This window comes from Vespa velutina, chromosome 6 (genome assembly GCF_912470025.1).
Source record: "Vespa velutina chromosome 6, iVesVel2.1, whole genome shotgun sequence".
NCBI classification, from domain to species: Eukaryota; Metazoa; Arthropoda; class Insecta; order Hymenoptera; family Vespidae; genus Vespa; species Vespa velutina.
The window spans coordinates 632,379-652,500 of record NC_062193.1 but is presented as its reverse complement, the minus strand read 5'-3'; the positions used below and the strand labels follow the sequence as shown (position 1 = coordinate 652,500).

Genomic DNA, 20,122 nt, shown 5'->3' with positions numbered 1-20,122 from the left:
ATTCAATTTTATTATATATTTTTACAATGGACGTTCTCTTATCTCGATAGTCGCGCAAACAAACTCATTCGTAGACATAGTTGTAGTCGTAATAGTAGTCGTCGTTAATGCGGGTCTCTTATGGTTCGTGAGTACCGATCGAACCTCCGACCCTCCTAGCTTATACTCTCTCTCTCTCTCTCTCTCTCTCCCTCTCTCTCCTTCTGTATATATTACACGTTAATGAACCTCCTCGTGCTGTCACTTACGGGAGCCTCTCGGTTTTGACATAGACAAGTTACAGATTTATCTATCACGACGTACCGACTAGGTACCCCGTGGTGGATGACATCGCCTCGTAAATCTCGTGTCTCGCGGAAACACAAAGTGAATGAGAAAGCAACAGAGTTACCGAAAGATAGAGAGACAGAGAGAGAGAGAGAGAGAGAGAGAGAGAGAGAAAGAAAGAAGGAAAGAGAATACGACATCCTTCTCTCTCTTTCTCTCTCTCTCTCTCTCTCTTTCTCTCTCTCTTTCTCTCATCAACTCCGGTGGCCAAGTTTTGCTCGTGTTTCAAAGCGAGAAGAAAATATTCACTTCGCCCCGTACTTGAAGAGTGCTTTTAAATGCACACGCATTTCTTGCCGTAAAAAGTGGTCGGACGCTTTCGAGAACAGCGTACACTTTACGCCCGCTTATTTCTTACCACCGTGGAAATAAAAGACGCGAAAGTCTCCAGTCTAGACAGCCTATATTCATGTAGACGCATACACGTGCATGAGAAAGAGAGAAAGAGAGAGAGAGAGAGAGAGAGAGAGAGAGAGAGAGAGAGACACGAATGGACGGAGAGAAAGAGAACGTAATTTATTGGCAATGCCAGTGCAATGCTACGAGGTATAAATAATGTGAAATAACTTAGAAATACTAGAGAATAGTTACATAGTAATAGTGAAAGTAACGATGGCGACGATAAAAATGTCTCCTGTGTACGTTGATTCGCCGCTCGTTAAAAAAAAAGAAAAAAAAGAAATAAAAAGTAAAAAAAAAAAGAAGAGGAAGAGAGAAAGAAGAAAGGAAGAAAAAAAAAAAAAGAAGAGGAAAAGGAAACTTATGATTTGATGTACTCTTATATGATTTGACATATAAGCGTTGTATAATGTATGATTATTTTTGTACGTTATATGCCGCGCTAAACTCAACGTGACAAGCTTATCATTGTAATAATAATCAACAATTCTCTCTCTCTCTCTCTTTCTCAATCTCTATCTGTGTATGTGTGTCTATGTATATATATGTGTGTGTGTATCTATATGTGCTTGAATGAGATTGAATGATTAAGAAAGCACAAATATTAATTATGATGAATTAAATAATGACACTTGTATAAAAATAACACGATCATGTGAGGACGAAAAATATGTAAATAAAAATCGATTGATACAAAAAAAAAAAAAAAAAAAAAAAGAAAAAGAAAGAACGTAGGAGGGAAAAAAAGGAGGAAGAAGAAGAAGAAAAAAAAAAGAAGAAAACAAGAAAGAATTTGATTCTTAGATCGCAAAGACAATATCAAGAATTCGATACGATGAAAATTCTCCAATGATGAATAACAACGATCGTTTAAACATTGAAATAATTAAAAAGATGAATAATCTTAGAAATTCTTAACAAGTTCATCATTTTGGATTTAGTTTGAAGGATGATCGTTTCTCGCATGAACGGTCACGTTTCGTCGTATCATTCTAGTCAGTTGATTCTAGCAAATTAAGTGTATTGTAATTCGATGGATCTAAACTATTACTAGATACTTCTTGGATAGACGAGGTTAATACTCGAGTGTTCAAGAGAAAGTGAATAGGAGACAGACCGACAGACAGATAGACTGAGAGAGAAAGAGAGAGAGAGAGAGAGAAAGAGAATCTTGAGGTTTAAGCATCGAGTGACACGCATTTACCAAGCAGAGAATTCTGCAAAGAGAATCACTAGAAATGAGATCGTGCCGTGGTTGCTTTAATAAGCCATCTTTTATGCTCTCTCTTTCTCTCTCTCCCTCTCTCTATCTCTCTATCTCTATCTCTATTTCTATCTCTATCTGTATCTCTTTCTCTATCTATCTATCTATATTTATCTCTTTCCTTTAAAGCAATCTTTAAAATTTAATACATTGAATTTTTTTGTAAAGAATTCAATAATCTCTCTCTCTCTCTCACTCTCTCTCTCTCTCTCACTCACTCTCTCTTTCTCTCTTTCTTTTTCTTGCAAAGAAATTCGTAAAATTGTTTTTCACTCGTCGAGTGTAATACTCGAATGCAGAAAATAAAGTTTCTTAAATTTTCGATTGATCTCCGATCAAAAAATATATACGATTTTTGTATAAATTTTTCTTTGATTCGTAAAATTTAATTCCGATAATGGAACTAAACCATGTTAAGTGTCATTATTTTCAGTCAAACGACGTCGATTATATCGATATATCGATAGAGTGTTAATGTTAATTGGAACGATTAAAGATCCTTTCCATGTACTTGAAAACAGATTTTTTTTAATATTTTTGTTTTCTTTTTTTCTCTCTCTCTCTCTCTCTCCCTCTGTATTTTTTTTCCTTCCACCTGCCGAAAAAAAAAAAAAGAAAGGAAAACAATTCACTAGTGGCTTGTAAAAGAATTCGTTTGCATCTTTTCACGGATTACTATCGCAGTTTATGGAGAACACGAATGATCTCGAAAAGGAATCTTCCTGCAAAATCGATTGAGATTCTCTATGCACGATGACTGGGTCTATCTATCTATCTATCTATCTATATATTTATATATCTATGTATACATGTATATATATATATATATATATATATATATATATGTATATAATATGTATGTAACAACGGCAACTGAGAACTCGATCTCATCTCTTTCTAGAATGAACGATGCAGATTACCGTGCACGACGTCATGATCCATAACGATCTCATAAGATACAAATATAAAAATATTTATTAATAAAAGTTATAATCTATCATATATTAAATATATCATATTTAACTATATTAAAAAAAGAGAGAGAGAGAGAGAGAGAGAGAGAGAAATAATAATAATATTTATATAACGTAAGAATATAATATTATTTGTTTTATCATCATGGACAATAAATGTATTCATAGACAAATTTAATTGACGAATATCAATTAAAATTGACAATGAATGGACGATTATTTTTCAAATTTTTCATATTTTCCAGTAAATTCTAATTTGGCCGACATAAATTTTCCTGAAAATTTCAAATGTCTTCATGATCCTGTTTATCGGGACTAGTCTACCTAGTACCTACCGCTCGGAATACACTGCTATAATGGGACGTAAACTACGACGAGATAATATCTTCCGCATGCTACGTGAACTTGGCTGACTCCACGATTCCCATATGTTTTCTCTCTCTCTCTCTCTCTCTCTGCATATATATATATGTATGTATAATATGTATAATATATATATATATGTGTGTGTGTATATATGTATATGTATCTATTTATCTCTATCTCTCTTACTCTCACTCTAGATACATTCCGGGTTATAATATATTTCTCTGATGCTTGGCCAACCTCGGTGATTGCCAAGTTGCGAGCTGATTTAAATTCATGAAAAATTCTTGACCGTTTATCGTAATACCCGAATGCGAATGGCTATGCCAGAAGAAAGAGATCAGATCTTAAATTTAACAAAAGATAATGAGGGAATAGGTTTATCCTAAAATTTGTTTCATTTTAATTAATTCGAAGCTTTACGAAATTTTAATTCGATATCTTTACGAAAATTTTTAATTTATATTAACGTTCGTTAAATATACGATATATAAAATTTTCAAAAATCATTAGAACATAATCATAGAGAACGTTACGATATACTGTGATATAAATTTAATGATTTGTTTCAAATGTAACAAATAAAAATTATAATAATTCATTTTGATGAAATTTATAATGAACGATGAACATAATTTGTTAAAAATCGATCGATCGAACGTTTTTGATTAATTATTTATCGTAATCTTTTTTCTTTTCCTTTTGTTTTTGTTCTTAAAAATTCTATTTCTATTATTATCAGTTAAATTTGTATTTACAATCGTAAGAACATCTTACAGACACATATATATGGATATACATACACGTACAACCACACACATATATCCTAAAAACATTTCGTATATCATATCGTAGATGATATACGAGTATAAGCTCGTCGTTAATATGATTCGAGAGAAGGCATTGTCTTTGGAGAAGCCCTCGGCGTACTTCGCGGATTTTGTGGGAGAGGACGGTTTATGAGTTTACTACAAACAAAGTGTAAGGGTTGTGGAAACGAGAAGTGAGAGAGAGAGAGAGAGAGAGAGGATAGCTGCACCAGACAACGATTCATTAGCGTGCAAATATTCGCCGAGCGAGATGACTTTTCTGAACTTTTTAAAGCTGGACCGAATGAACGCTTTCGAGTAGAGTTCCTTCGATGTCTGAACTTCATTAGAAAGAGAGAAAAACTAAAATAGAAGGAGAGAGAGAGAGAGAGAGAGAGAGAGAGAGAGCATCGATTAGGTCAAATAACGAATGATCCATTGAAAACAATTAATAAAAAGAAATTAAATGATAAATGATCGACAAAAGAGAAGATATTAATATAAAGCGAACAAATAAATCAAACGACATCGGACTACGAAAGAGAGAAAGAGAGAAGGAAACATCGATTAGATATAATGAGAGTGTTATTTTGTTAAAAATTAAAAGAAAATACCTGCCGTAGGAACAAATTGAAAGAAAATAAAGTGAAGAATTGTCGTTTAAAAAAAAAGAAAAAAAAAAGAAAAAAAAAGAAAAAAGAAAAAAGAGAGAAAAAAACAAAAAAAAAGCAACAAACAAAAGAAGAAGAAAAAAAGTGAAAAGGAATGATAAAAAAAGAAAATGAAAAAGAAAAGACTGAAGGAAAGGAGAGAGAAAAATAAAAAAACGAAAGAAAAAAGAAAATAACGAAGATAAAAATGAACGATAGAGGAGCTCCGGTGGTAGAACGGATAAATGAAGCGACATCGATCGTACTCGACGAGAAAAAGATAGAAAAGAGCAAAGGATTAAGTCGCTCACGGAAAAGCCGCATCGAAAGGAAGGAAAATAAAAGAGATAAAAAAAAAGCTTCTTTAATGTCGACAAGTCACAGATAAATACCTTGGAATTTTCTACTTAATGAAGTTAATATCCGTCGAGATAGGCCGGAACGGACGAGTGGTGGGGGAAGGGAGTGCACGGAGAACGGGATAGAACGGTGGAACGGGAAAGGAACGGAAGGATGAAAAGGGGTGGGGGTGGAGGGGGTTAGAGAGGGAACGATATGGGAATTGGAAAACGGAGAATGAGATTTTTCTATCAAATAAATGTATATTAAAAGCGAGCTTGAGAGTCGTCATCCGCACGTACCGTGTGTCCGGATTATCTGTGCTTTAACATTGCCCATTGCTGTTATTTTACCGTGCTCGCTCCTATATCCGTGAAAAATATGCGAGACCGATCGTGCCGTTTACACTACGCAAAATTTTTACACGAGAAAACGATCATGTTCGACTATAGATTCACTTTTTATTTATTTGTATAATATTATTTCGTGTTTTCAAAGGTAAGATAAATTTTTTGAAAAGCCGTATATATAGTTTTTCATTTTATTCAAAGAAAGACAATTTTTCTTTCTTTTTTATATTACTATATATCGGACGTTTTCAAAAGTAAAAGAAATTTTTTTTCAATTTATTTAAAAATTCCAATTTTTATTTAATATTTAATTATTTTATAATCTTATATTTAATTAAATATTAAGTGGAATTTATAAGATAGTGAAATATAATAATACAAAATATTTTTGAAATTTTTTAAAAAAAAGATATATTTAAAGATAAGAATTTATTTGTAATATAGTGTGATATATAAATAATTATATTTGTAATAATTAGTTATGTATTTATTTATATTATAAAATATATTTATTAATTAATTATTATTATTAATAATAAATAAATTTGATTTTTTTTCTCATTTAAAAAATTATTTTTCTTCTAAATTTTTCTTTCAAATTTCTACTTTAAGTCCCTATGAAAATTATAAAAAAAGAAAATATATATATATATATATATATATATATATGTATATACACATCGTCATCATACATCCCTATACTATATATGTATGAATGTATACATGATAATGATAATAATGATTATGATAATGATGATGACGATGATGGATGATGATGACAATGGTGATAATGATGATGCGTGTGTATTTACATCTAATCTATGCATGCAATATCACGAAATGTTATTTTTAATTTTACATTTATCGAAAGAGAGAAGGAGAGATTGATGGTTAAGAACGGAAACGAGCGATGCGCGTGCTTCCGTCGAGATTCCCATAAACGCCCTTGATTTCCTCCGGCCAAGGGTCGAACGGGTGAGCACGGAAACGTTCATCGTCGTCGTGCGAAAACTCTCGAGGAGTCGCATACTAATCGCTAAGTTGAACGACTTCTCTTCTCTCTTTCTTTCTTTCTTTCTTTCTTCCTTTCTTTGTCTCTCTATCATCTGTCTATTTCATTTTCTTCTCACTCGTTTTCATTTTTTATTTCTCTTTATGTTATTTCATTCTCACGTTATTATTCGTTTGCTATTAAATCGAATAATGAAATATTATTAATCAGTATTTATTAGATTTATAAATTATATGTGAATTATCAATCAAATTCATTACACTATACATATCAAACATTATATATTATATTTGTATTGATAATTAATAATTATTATTTATAAATAATATAATTATAAAAATATTTACAAGGTAAAATGTCAATAGAGATATAGTGTCACTTGTAATTACATTTTTGTTAACACTTTCAATTTCATTTCATTTTAAACAATCAGTCACTTTCTCTCTCTCTCTCTTCTTTTACTTTTTTCTTTCACTTTACGTAAGTACCTATACTATACATATATTTTTGTATAAAAATATATTTTGCAAACTCTTTAATTAATCCTTTTTATATTTGTCAAAACGAAGACTATTAAAATAAATAATAATAAACTTATATTTCATTCGTCTTTTATCACTCTATCGTATAACTTAAATCATTTTCATCTTCTTCCACCTCGGAGAGGTTCAAGTTAACGTCAAATTACTTGAAAGGCTATTTAAATTAAAATATTATTAATGATTGTTAACTCTTCTTCGATCTCGACAGAGTTCTCTCTCCTCACTTTCTCTCTCTCTCTCTCTCTCTCTCTCTCTCTCTCTCTCTTTCTTTCTTTCTCTTCATTAAACAATGCCACTCTATCTTTTTATCTCTTTATCTCTTTCTCCCCGTCCAGTAGGTCCACTCGTTTACTTTAATTATCGAACGTCAGTATTACACAAACATAGGAGAAAGAGAAGTAGTACTTTTACTCGGAGATCGCTTCGAAAGTCTTAAAGCGTTTTTTCGCCAAAGAATCACAAAAACTTTCTTTCAAAGAATAATAACGAGATCTCTCTCTCTCTCTCTCTCTCTCTCTCTCTCTCATTCTATCTATCTCTGTCTGTAACTCTCTAGCTCTCTTTCACTCACGTTTAGCGGTTTCCTAAAAGCAAACAGAATTTCGCGAGCAAACGCTAATTTATACGGAAAGGGCCCGAAGCCGATGAAAGGGGTAGTAACGACAAAAAAAAAAAAAAAAAAAAAAAAGAAAAAAAGGAGAGAGAGAGAGAGAGAGAAAAAAGAAAAAAAGAAAGAGAAAAGAAATAAGAAGGAAATGAAAATAAAGAAAGAAGAAAGAAATAAAAGGGTAAGATGAAGATGAAGAATAAGAGGAAGAAGAAAAATCACCGATCTATCGTCATAGAGTTAAACGACGTCGTGCGAAAGAAAGGGAGATAGAGAGAGGGAAGGAGAGAGAGAGAGAGAGAGAGAGAGAGAGAAATAGACAAAACAGAGACAGAGACAGAGAGAACGTGAGTTCGTGTACTCAAGCTGCATCGTGCACTGAATTTTATTCTTGTCGCGCTTTCCTCGAAAATTAATGCCCTTCCCCGTCGACGGGCTGGTTAGTCAGTTCTCGTACCGATGCATAAAAAAATAAAAAAAGAAAAAAAAAAGAAAATAAAAAAAGGAATAAAAATACTCTCAGCAGACTCTCTCTCTCTCTCTCTCTCTTTCTGTATTTCTCCCTCTCTCACTCTTTCTATTTATCTCTTTCTTTTTATCGTTCTTTCTGTTCAGTCTCGCAGTTTTCGAGCATGAATCCATTATAATTTCTTTCGACATGTATTTTTGTTCGTCTTTGACATAGCCCAATTTGCGTCATCGCAAAATCAGACAGATAGATTATAAAAAAGGAGAGAGAGAGAGAGAGAGAGAGAGAGAGCTAGAACAGCATTATCGATCGGAGACAATTCTTTTTCACGACGAATCCTTTATCCTCGAACGTAAGGGGTAGGAAAACCCGCGAAAGGGTCTTTTACACAGGCACAATCTAAAATTCCTCTCAGTAACAAACACAGTCAGAATTCATGGTCACAGTCACAGTTGCAATCATAGTCACAGTTCTCGCAGATACACACAAACCATCGACAGCAGTTGCGTTTATCGTCGCCGGAAGGAGCCGACGCAAAATCGAGCACCGATGCAAAACCTTTCGGTAATAGCATTTGCCCGAAAACCGTCGATACTTTCCTTACGAACGAATGGGCTCGGTGAACCGATAAATAAAAGGGTCTTTTCGATTTCGTCCTCTTCTATACCTCTATTTACCATTTTTTATTCTCCCTCTGACACTCTCTTCTCTCCCCTCTTATAATAGTCAGCTAATATATTTGTCGATCTACCGTTCTACTTTTTTAATTATCGCGTTTTATTTTAAATAAATTTCTATAATTAAAACCGATGATGATATTTTCTCACATTTTATCTCGCTATACATACATACATATATATATATAAATATATATATATATATATATATAAATGCGTATGTATAAATATGATCGGTTATATTAGCGGTGATAAATTTAAATGAAATAAACATCGAAGTAATTTACGTTATATGAATATTCGTTTTACGATACAACCCGAGAATCGTGGGATTTAAATGGTAAATAGAAAAGAAATATATGAAAATATTTTGAACTAAATTACGTTAATCATTCGTATATCCACACAAATTTCATGCAATCGTAATCACGTATTTATGTACGTTTCGAAGATTTCATCAATCTCCGTTATATTACATACGATTAATGAAGAATACCCGTTAATATTATGATATTAATTCGACTAATAACTTCGTTGTCAAAAAAAAAAAAGAAAAAAAAAAAAAGAAAAAAGAGAAAAGAAAAAACTTATTAATTTTATTTATACGTTCATTCCAAGATATAATAATCTGTATTGATTTTAAAACTGTTACGTCGTCGGTTCTTTTTGAATCGAAGAAATAATTCGAGGGGGCGTTTACTATCTTCGTCGGCGCTCTTTTCTCAACTCACATCGAGACTTTTCGATGCTCGACCATCCGAGAAAAGCAACTTTCGTAAAATCGGAGCATCGAAGGGTACTCGATCGGGAGCTCTCGACTTATCGAACATCGAACTTTTCTTGATTGGATGAGGAGAGAGAGAAAGAGAGAAAGAGAGAGAGAATGAGAATGAGAACGAGTACGAGAGGGAGAGAGAGAGAGAGAGAGAGAGAGAGAGAATAAAAGTGGAGAGAGAAAGAGAGAGAAGAGAGAACTGGACCGACGCTATCATTTTTCAAAAGATATACCCGAGTAAACTCGGGTGCTATACATTGAGAACCCACGTTCGACTTTATCTTCGAGCCCAACCCTTTTAATGCCAACAACGATAGCCTATAATACAACACGCTTATACATAGACTTGATATATATATATATATATATACACAATTTAGTTACACACTTCTATACCTGGGACTCTCCTATTGATTCTTTTCATTTAGAAATGAACAGAAGTGTTTCCAAGCGATACCAAAGCTTATTATATCGATAAGTATAATAGGACTATTATAAATACTATTTTTCAATGGTAAACGATGCCATTTGTTATAAAAGAAGAAAACAAATTTCGAATGATTTTAACGTTATATTCAATTCTTACGATTCGTGAGATAAACAGTGAATTTTGAATTAGTCCCTTTTCAATGTAACGTTAGAATTGGATAGAGAAAAAGAGAGAGAAAGAAAGAGAGAGAGAGAGAGAGAGAGAGAGAGAGAGAAAGGGAGAGTGAAAGAGAGAAAGAGTAATTCACCCTTCGGACAAATCCCGGAAAGTTTTCGGTGTGAGAGCAACGTCGTTATAAAAGTCAAAGCTTACTCGGAAATTCTCTGACGTGTAACGTACACAATTACACATCTCTCTCTCTCTCTTTCTCTCTCTTTCTCTCTCTTTCTCTATCTATCTATCTCTGTCTCTAGTTTGTATGCAATCCCTATGTAAAGTAGCCGAGTACGATTCTCTACCACACAGTGCAGTCCAATCCACCTCTACCTCCACCACCACTACTACCACCACCTTTCCTTCCCTCCCTCCCCTCCCCCCAACCTCCCATCATCTCTTCTCCTTCTTCCTAGTCTGCTTCCCATACCAGCCGTTAATGGAAATTAATGGAAATGGTTGTTTTCCACCCTACGAAATGCAGGGAGTCCTCTCGGTTTACGTCGAGGATGCGTTATGCGTAATTGCGATATATGCACTCCCTCGTATGGTGACAATGTGCTTCCGCGAGATCGATCGCGTGGCGTTTCGTGGAATTTGCCATAGCCGGTACACACACACACACACGCACACATATATACATACACAACACACATATGCATATACAGAGAGACACACGTTATGACGTTTAATACGTGTGATATCGAATGCGCCGATGGTATCCACATTTCTACAATTCTGATAGAACACTACGATTTCATTGACGGCATTATGCCCAGGCGTATTGTACATTTCGAATGGTATTTCGATCGATAATACGAATTCTCGAAAATCCAAAGATACTCATTTTTATTCGTATTAATAATTTCCTTTTCTTTCTCCTTTTTTCCTTTTCTTTTTTCTCTTTTTTTTTTTTTTTTTTTTTTTCCTTAATTTTCAACCGATTCAAATCGAGCAATGACTTCGTCATTATTATTATTATCATTATTATTATTATTATTATTATTATTTAATATTATTATTACGTAAAAGATCATAGTAAGTAATTAATTATTAGTAAAAACTTCGAGAAGATTTTTTGTTGAATATCAAAGGACAAAAAAAAAATATATATATATATATATATATATATATATAATATATATAAAAGAAAGAAAGAGAAAAAAAAGAAAAGGCCTGGAGAGGGAAGATTCTAAGTTGCCCTAAGGAAGAGATTAATTTGCGTGCACTTTTATAAGACGATTAAAGTTGAACTCGCATGAGTATTTTAAATATAAAGTTAGATTGCGATAGTAGTTGTAGAGTAAAGATGATAGTGTTAGTAAGTAAGGGAGAAGGTATTAATGACTAGCCTTCGAGGTAGCTTGCAAGTAAATAAATCGTTCCTTTGACTCTCTACGGGTGGCCGAGCATATAATGGCGCGCAAGGATTGTCACGTTGAATGCAATGGTACCATTTCCTTTTTAACATTTAACGTTAGCTTAACGGGAATAATAATTAATTTGAACGTGATAGAAGTCCAAGTTAAGAAGAATATAATCTCGTTAAATGTGCGTGCATTTATGTGTATAACGCGTAATACGTATATTTATATTACGTATGCGTATACGTGTGTCAGTGTTTTTGTAGATTTTATGATCTACAAAACGCTTCGTATGATATTTTCATTAAAACGCAAGATATAGGTATTAACTATTTCATACTGCTTATTATATAAATTAATAGCAAATCTCAGAAAGGTTTACATTTCATTTTTTAATTAACAGTTAGGCTAATGCTCATAGAGATCTTTTCATTACTTTAATAAAAATTCATTCTTATAAAAATCACACACACACACACACACATGTATATATATATATATATATAATTTTTTTTCTATTTCCAAGTAATTCGAAATCTTAAAAATTATTACTATTGTTTCACTTCACGATCACTTTTCATTGCTTTTCGAAAGATACGCCAGAAATCCGTGCCAACTTTTAACGACTGAATTCGCATCTCTTCTCTCTCTCTCTCTCTCTCTCTCTCTCTCATTTTCTTTCATCTTTTTTCTTCTTCTTCTTCATCTTAACCGAAAGACTTTGAAACTTGAATTAAACTTGCCTTATTATCAGAGAATAGAAGGACGAAAAGAGAGAGAGAGAGAGAGAGAGAGAGAGAGAGAGAGAGAGAGAGAAGAAAACAAAAAAAAAGCAGAAGGGGAGAAAAAAAAAGAGAGAAGAAGAAGAAGAAGAAGAAGAAATCGAAAATTGAGACCACGTGTTCTCGATGGGTACGATTACGAGACTCCATCGATCTCCGGGCTTGAAAATTTCTTGAGAAAGTAAAAAAGGAAGAAAGAAAGAAAGAAAGAAAGAAAAAAAATAAGGAAGAAAAAAGAAAAAGAAGAAGTACCAGATGATCCTACGGTATGAAAAGACTTCGAAAAAAATCTACGAGTCTTTCGATAAGCACCAATCATCCACGCTAGATTACCGTGCCGTAAGAAAGAGACAGTAAAAAAAGAAAAAAGAGAGAGAGAGAGAGAGAGAGAGATTAGATAGATAGATAAAGATAGAGAGAGAGAGAGAGAGAGAGAGAAGGATCAGGTCGGCGACGACGTGGCCTCGATTTCAATGGGATGCGCGAAAACTAGACAATCTCACGGTCCATGAAAAAGAGCCCCGGTCTGATTCCTCGCGAACGCGCGCGAAAATTACACCGGCTCCTTTTTCGTCTCTTTTGCCTTTCTTTCTTTCTTTCTTTCTTCTTTTTTTTTTTATTCTCCCACTCTCAACCCCAAACCCCCAACCCCAATTCCAACGCCAACCCCCTCTCCACCCACCCTCAGGCCCTTCCTTCTTCGTTTGCCTTCGGGCCGGCCTCTTTTTCTCGGATTCACCCTCTCTTTTTCCATACTGACTATCACACACGAGAGAAAAGAGAGTACCGAAGACACATACACATACACACACACACACACATACATACATATATATATATATATAAATATGTGTATACTTGTAAAGAAAGCAACGAGGACGAGTGTGGTGGTAGATAAAAAAGACGGAGATGGAAGATACGAGAGTGTCTGTATAGGAGAGTGAGAAAGAGAAAAACAGAGACAAAGAGAGAGAGAGAGAGAAAGACAGAGATACACAGAGAGAGAGAGAGAGAGAGAGAGAGAGAGACAGAGAGAAAGAGAGAAAGAGAGAGAAGCGCGTGGCGGCGGTTAACTCGCCCGACCGCCATATCTCGCGAGTTTCTTTTGTCCCCTGGGCCGAGCGCTCGGGAAACAATAGACATTGTGGCTAAATTAAAACCGCCTCCGGAGTTTTCATATTTCGCTGTTGAACAGAACGGCACGGACTACTCTACTCGGCCTGGGATATCCAGCACCATCACCAGCACCAGTAACGGCACTAGCGCGCACCAGTGCAGCATCCTCGTTGGACTCAGCATCAGCATCAGTACCACTAGCTTCTCGCGTACTCTTCTCTTCGTGGCCGCCGGCTTCGTTTCATTTCAGTTCTCCGCTTATCCACCCTGCGGACTTTTCCCTGACTACTCTCTCTTTCTCTCTCTCTCTCTCTCTCTCTCTCTCTCTCTATCTCTCTCTTTCTCTTTCTCTCTCTTTTTCGTTGCCATCCCTGTCAGCATCGTAGCAGCTAACACGACGTTTCTTTATCCTTTTCTAAAACTCTTTCTCTTTCTCTCTCTCACACTTTCTCTCTCTCTCTCTCTCTCTCTCTCTCTTTCTTTCACTATTTCTCTCTCCTATTTTTTCCCTTTTTCTTTCTTTATGTCTTTTTCTACGCTCGCTAGATTTCTTTGCTTTTTTCCGACGTTTGGCCAAAAAGAGAAAAGGAAATAGATGTGAAAGAAAGAGAATTGGAGGGACAATGCGCCATCTAGTTTCGCATTTGGGTCAGCCGAATTCAGAACGAACATGAGACAACACGACGATCGAGCTTTCTGTTTGTTCCATACTGCCTTCCAGCTTGTTCACTTGTCCTTCCCTCTCTTTCTCTCTCTCTCTCTCTCTCTCTATCTGTCTTTGTTGAGTACTCCGTTTGTTTGTTTTCCGTGGAAAACGCTTGTAATCTTGAGAAACACTGAGGGAGGCCCAATATACTCTCTAACTCCAACCCATGGAAAATTTGCACGCGAGTATATATCAATTTATTTCCCACAACGTTATTCTTGTTGTTCTTGTTCTGGTTGTTGTTGTTTTTGTTGTTGTTGTTGCTGTTGTTGTTGTTGTTGTCGTCGTCGTCGTCGTCGTCGTTGTTATTATTTTTGTTATCCTTTCTGATCCCCTTTCTTATTTCCGTTATTTTACACATTGCTTCGAGCAGTTTTGTAATCTACGGGCGAGAAAGTGGACGGGTGGTAAAGTGGGTGGGTATAAGAGGGGATGAAAAGTCAAGATGACAAGAAATACGTGACTCCATGTAGAAATTCGTGGGGAGGTGAAAGGGAGGGGATCAGAAAATTTTTATGAAACGAAGTTTAAATGCCTCGTAGAAAATGGTCCTGCGGAAAGTCTCTTTATATAAATATATATATATATATATATATATATATATATATATATATATATATATATATATTTATATAAAGATATATACCTATATACCTATTCTCTCCAATTCTTTTCTTTTTATCATTTGTTTCTCCTTTTCTACTTTCTCTTCCATTTTTTTCTTTTCTTTTCTTTTCTCTTTTTTGTTTTGTTTTTTTTTTGTTTTTTTTTTTTATTCAATTCACACGTACCGTTATTAAGAATAAACATTCGTCAAAACTGAAAGATACGAATTGATCATTAAAAATCTAAGAACATGATTTTGAAACAGTGAACGTTTTAAACGTTTCTCAAACGTCTACGTGTTTTGATTTATACACAAAAGTTAAAAAGCAATCTAACAAAGTAAAGAGGATTATTATTATTATTATTATTATTATTATTATTATTATTATTATTATTGTTATTATTATTATTATTATAATCATTATTATTATTGGACGAGTTTAAACGAACGTTTCCAATCGGTATCCTTCTTCCATTGTTATCAAACAGCCGATAATTTGTCGCGCTCAAAACGGTGAGCGATAATAATTATCGGTGATAATTATCATTCGATGTTATTGTTCCGGCAGCTCCAAAAGTCGATGGGTATTATCTACTTGGTAAAGAGAGGAAGTCTCTCCTCTTGTGTACAACAGATAGATAAACAAATACATACACACACACACATACACACACGTATGTATGTATGTGTGTGTGTGTGTGTATAGATAAATAGAGAGACAGAAAGGGATGGACGATGGAGTTTTGCAGCACGTTCGAGAAACGCTTTTCCGTGCGTAAACTTTCCTTAATCCGATGGTCGCGCTCGAATGGCCGATCGCTTTGGCCAGGTCGAGTGCCTTCTCTCTCTCTCTCTCTCTCTATCTTTCTCTCTCTTTCTGTCTCTCTCTCTCTCTTACGGCTGTAACGCGAGTATTGATTCGCCTCCGTTGCTCCGGTAAATGTGCTTCTCTCTATCTCTCCATCTATCTCTCTCCCCCCCTCCTCTCTTACTCTCTCTCTCTCTGTCTTTATCTATCTATCTCTATCTCCATCTCTTTTCTTCCTACCTTCCGAGAGAGTTCCGGCTTTACTATTCTCTCTCTAGCTCATTCTCATCCTTTCCCTTTTCTCTTCCTCAGCATCTCCAAGCTACATCGACGTTCTACAACACACCGTGTATCGTTCATGGTACTTCGCTCTTTAGCCCTTTCTCTCTCTCTCTCTCTCTCTCTCTCTCTCTTTCTCTATTTTGCTCTTTATTTTACTCTCTTCCGTGTCTCTCCTCCTCCTCCTTCTACTACTACTCTTCTTCCTCTTCTTCCGATCCCTCTTCGCTTTCTTAGCCCTCTCGTACTCCGGATTACGTCCATAAACAGCTTTAGTTTAGAGATTCTGCTCGATGGCGTGCCACTAGACCCGTCGAGAACGATCTTACACCCCCTCGGGCCGACCTCCTATCGTGACTCTACAGCAGTCGTTTTGTGGATCAACCGCTTTACGGAACTTTCATTGGTTATACGTTACACCAACGTGTAACTAATGCAATTTTCTTTTTTCTTGTTTCTTCTTTCTCTCTCTCTCTCTCTCTCTCTCTCTCTCTCTCTCTCTTTTTTTTTTGGTTTCGAAAGAACTTCTTTCAAAGTAATTTCGATGATTAAATATATAAAAAATTTATAAAGAATAATTTCAAATATTTTAATAGATTACATGTAATCAACAATAGTGTATCCAATAGATTGAAATATTTTGATTTAGGATGGATTAATTATATTAATTATTATATGAAAATATAAAATAGTTGATTCGTTTGTTTGTTTCTCTTGACATTAAACGTGGTTGAGTATCTAAAATGATAAATCTTGAAGTAATAATCCGGTCAGATTTTTCTTTTTCCTTTTTTTTTTCTTTTTTCTTTTTTCATAATAACGTTTCATATCTAATAAAGAATATGTATATTCATAAATATATACACACTGAGAGAGAGAGAGAGAGAGAGAGCAAATCGTCTAACTTTACGACTCAGCTTATCTTCAAGCTCAAATATGTATGCGTCCAACGAAAAATATTTTCAACGAAGCTCACACATTTTTTTTCTTTTCTTTTTTTTTTTTTTTTTTTTTTTTTTTCATGACAACGCGCGCAACCACCGAGCGCGGTATAGTTTTACAGCTCACGTATTTTATTATATTATGGTATCGAGCTTGGAGCCATTTGTTTTTATTTTTCTTTCTCTCCCTTTTTTTTTCCCCTTTCTTTCTTTTATTCCTCTGTTGTTTTTTTCTATTCATTCCAAATTTTTTGATTTTGTCGTCGAGAATAATGAAGGATAAATAATAAATTTGTTTCATTAGAAAAAAGAAACAAAAAAAAAAAAAAAAAGAAAAAAATAACCTCTTGCAAGTAATAAATATAATTAAACGTTTGCAGCTGAATCAATTATTAAAAGAAAAAAAAAAAAAAAAAAAAAAAAAATAAATAAATAAATAAAAATAAAAATAAAAATAAAAAGTAAAAGAAAACAATAATTATAATAATATTAATAATAACACGTTGTATTATCTCTCATTTGTTTTTTACGCTCTAATCCTAATCGATTCATCCAAATATCAAGCACCGTACTTCAATTTTTCTTCTTAATCTCCTTCGGATCTAGAGGACTCGGTGAGAACGAAAATTCGCTGTTGACTTCTCTCTCTCTCTCTCTCTTATTCTTTTTCTTTCCTCTTCTTACCCTACCTTTTTTGTGTATAATCGTTTATCGTTTACGCACCCACCCCCACAGAGGTCGGCCGCTTTATTAGGTACTTTCGAGCTGTCCTTGGAGAATCCAATCGTAGAACCGAAGCAAATACTTTTCTTTCTCTCTTCCATTCATCTTCTCTCTCTCTCTTTCTCTTTTCCACAGCTTCTATACTTCGCGCTCCCTCTAATTCGCCATTTCCTCCCCTCCGATCTGTCCTGCTGGGAAAGGCTATTAAGGCGGTAGATGGAGGGGGAGAAAGAACCATGAGGATATATCTATCTATCTATCTATATATATACATACACATAGACAAGTACATACACATAGATTTAGAGAAACAAGGGGAGAGAGAGAGAGAGAGAGAGATCGTATATATAGGGAGAGAAAGTTGGTCCAACGTAGGGTAAAGAAAAAAGAAAAGATCGAAACGACGAAGATGGCTGTGTATAGTTAGAGAATGGCGCTCGCCAAAATCTCATGGTGGTAAGCGTATATGATAGATGTAGGAGAGAAAAACTTGTCGTGACAAGGAATCGTAAGAGGGTATTACTTTTCTTTCGTCACCCTTGATTTTCTTCGTGGTAATATTACGATAAAAGAATCGACGTGATATTGTAGTAAAAAGGAAGAAAGGGTGCGCGGGGTGAAGGGGGAGGGATGAGGTTTGGAGATAGAAAGAGACCGAAATTATTTTACCCTCTGATTATTTCAATCTTGGTACCTAGGTTATACAAACTCGATTGCAACGAGAGAAAGAGAGAGAGAGAGAGAGAGAAAGAGAGAGAGAGAGAGAGAGAGAGAGAGAGAGAGAGAGAGAGAGAGAGAAAATCACGTTTTCGTTCTTATTGTGCGTGGGAAAATACGTTTTCGAGAGAAAAGTTTTTCGCTCGAGTTTCTCGAGAATCCACGGAAGAAGGCATATCCGGGTTAATTAAAAGAATTTCAGAAGTTCGCGCTAGCGCTTGTTCTCTGGGATTATCTCGCGAAGAAACAAGGAGATTGAGGTTGGGAGGAGGTGGGACAGGATAATTAAGCTCGTAAGTCGGTCCACGCGACTAGTACTACTTTTTCTTTTTCCAAAGGCTGTTTCTTTAACCCTTTTGCACTTCCTAAAGGTCGAGTTAATTTTATCAGATTAAAAATTCGTCACGACGAATTTTATACGATTTCAGATAAATGAAATTTAATACAAAATTGATTCAAAACATAACAAATAGGTATGATTTATTAAATCAACATTTTTAATTTAATTTTATAAATGTATATATATATATATATATATATAGTTTTTTTTTTTATATATTTTTTGTATATTTTTATTTATTGTATATTTTGTTTTATATATTTTTTTTATTTAAATATAACGTTTAATTCATTACGATAGCAAAAGCTACAAATTTAGCAGTTTTGTCAAAACATTTAAAAACATATAAAAAAAATAATTTATGTAATTAATACAATATATATATATATATATATATATAAAATTTGTATAATTTATATAATTAAACCATATGAAATGTTAATTAAGATGACAATATATTCCATTCTAAACAATTTCTTCTGAAAAATTAACACCATTTTCACTTTTCGATACGATATATATATATATATATCTTGGAAAAAAAGAAAATAAATAAATAAATAAATGTGATTTATTAAATGTAATATCTATAAATGATTAAAACGACAAAAGCAATATTTGATCCATTCATTCATGTTATCGCTTAAACAAGGCTTTTCTAATAAATGAAAGTTCAATTTCGGATTCACGTTGTCGCATTGAAAATTAAAAAGCTTCCAGACGAGAATGCACACGAAAAAGAGAGAGTGAAAGAGAGAGAGAGAGAGAGAGAGAGAGAGAGAGAGAGAGAGAGAGAGAGAGAGAGAGAGAGAGAACAGCAGCCTCTCGTAACGGACACGAAGTGTCCTAAACTGCATTTGGCGAAGGGCCAAACCCATGCCGGTGGCTAATTGCCGCGAGAACTGCTCCTTTCGGAAACCATTATCGTCCTTCGTCGGCTTTTTCCGCCTTCATTTAAACGCACTTTATATACCCTTTTATCGAGCTACCAACTAGCATCACGTTAAGATCACCTATTTTGCTAGCAATCGCGTTATCACCTATTAACACCGACAGATTCTTATCTCCTTTCTTCATTTATGTTTTGTTTTCTGTTTTTCTTTTTTCTTTTTCTTTCTTTTTTTTTCCTTTTTTTTTTTTTTTACAACTAAAGAAACGCATGCTTTCTCTCTCTCTCTCTCTCTCTCTCTCTTTCCTTCTCTCTTTCTCTCATAATTTTTATTAGATATAAGTTCCCATAAAAAAATGTTTCACGTGTAATAAAAATATAATTCTAATCTTACCTAATCGCGTATCTTTCGAAATTTTTGAATATACTTGTTCGTCTTTATTACAGATTATTTTCTTTTCTTTTCTGTTTCCTTTCTTTCTTTATTTCTATATTTTTGTCGTCTTTTTTTTCTTTTTTGCCTCTATAAGAAAATATAAAATATCATTGCAATAAGAAAAATTCTATATATTAATGCTTATCGTTGAAATATAAATCAATGTTATCACGATTTTTCTCCATTATATTTTCATTATTAGTAGAAACTT

The 20,122-nt window shown here is 34.1% G+C and overlaps 1 protein-coding gene across 2 annotated transcripts in view; it reads right to left on the bottom strand.

The window, feature by feature from the left end:
• Window positions 1–20,122, bottom strand: part of LOC124949961 (roundabout homolog 2-like) — a 203,740-nt gene that overhangs the window by 128,127 nt on the left and 55,491 nt on the right. The window lies entirely within an intron of this gene.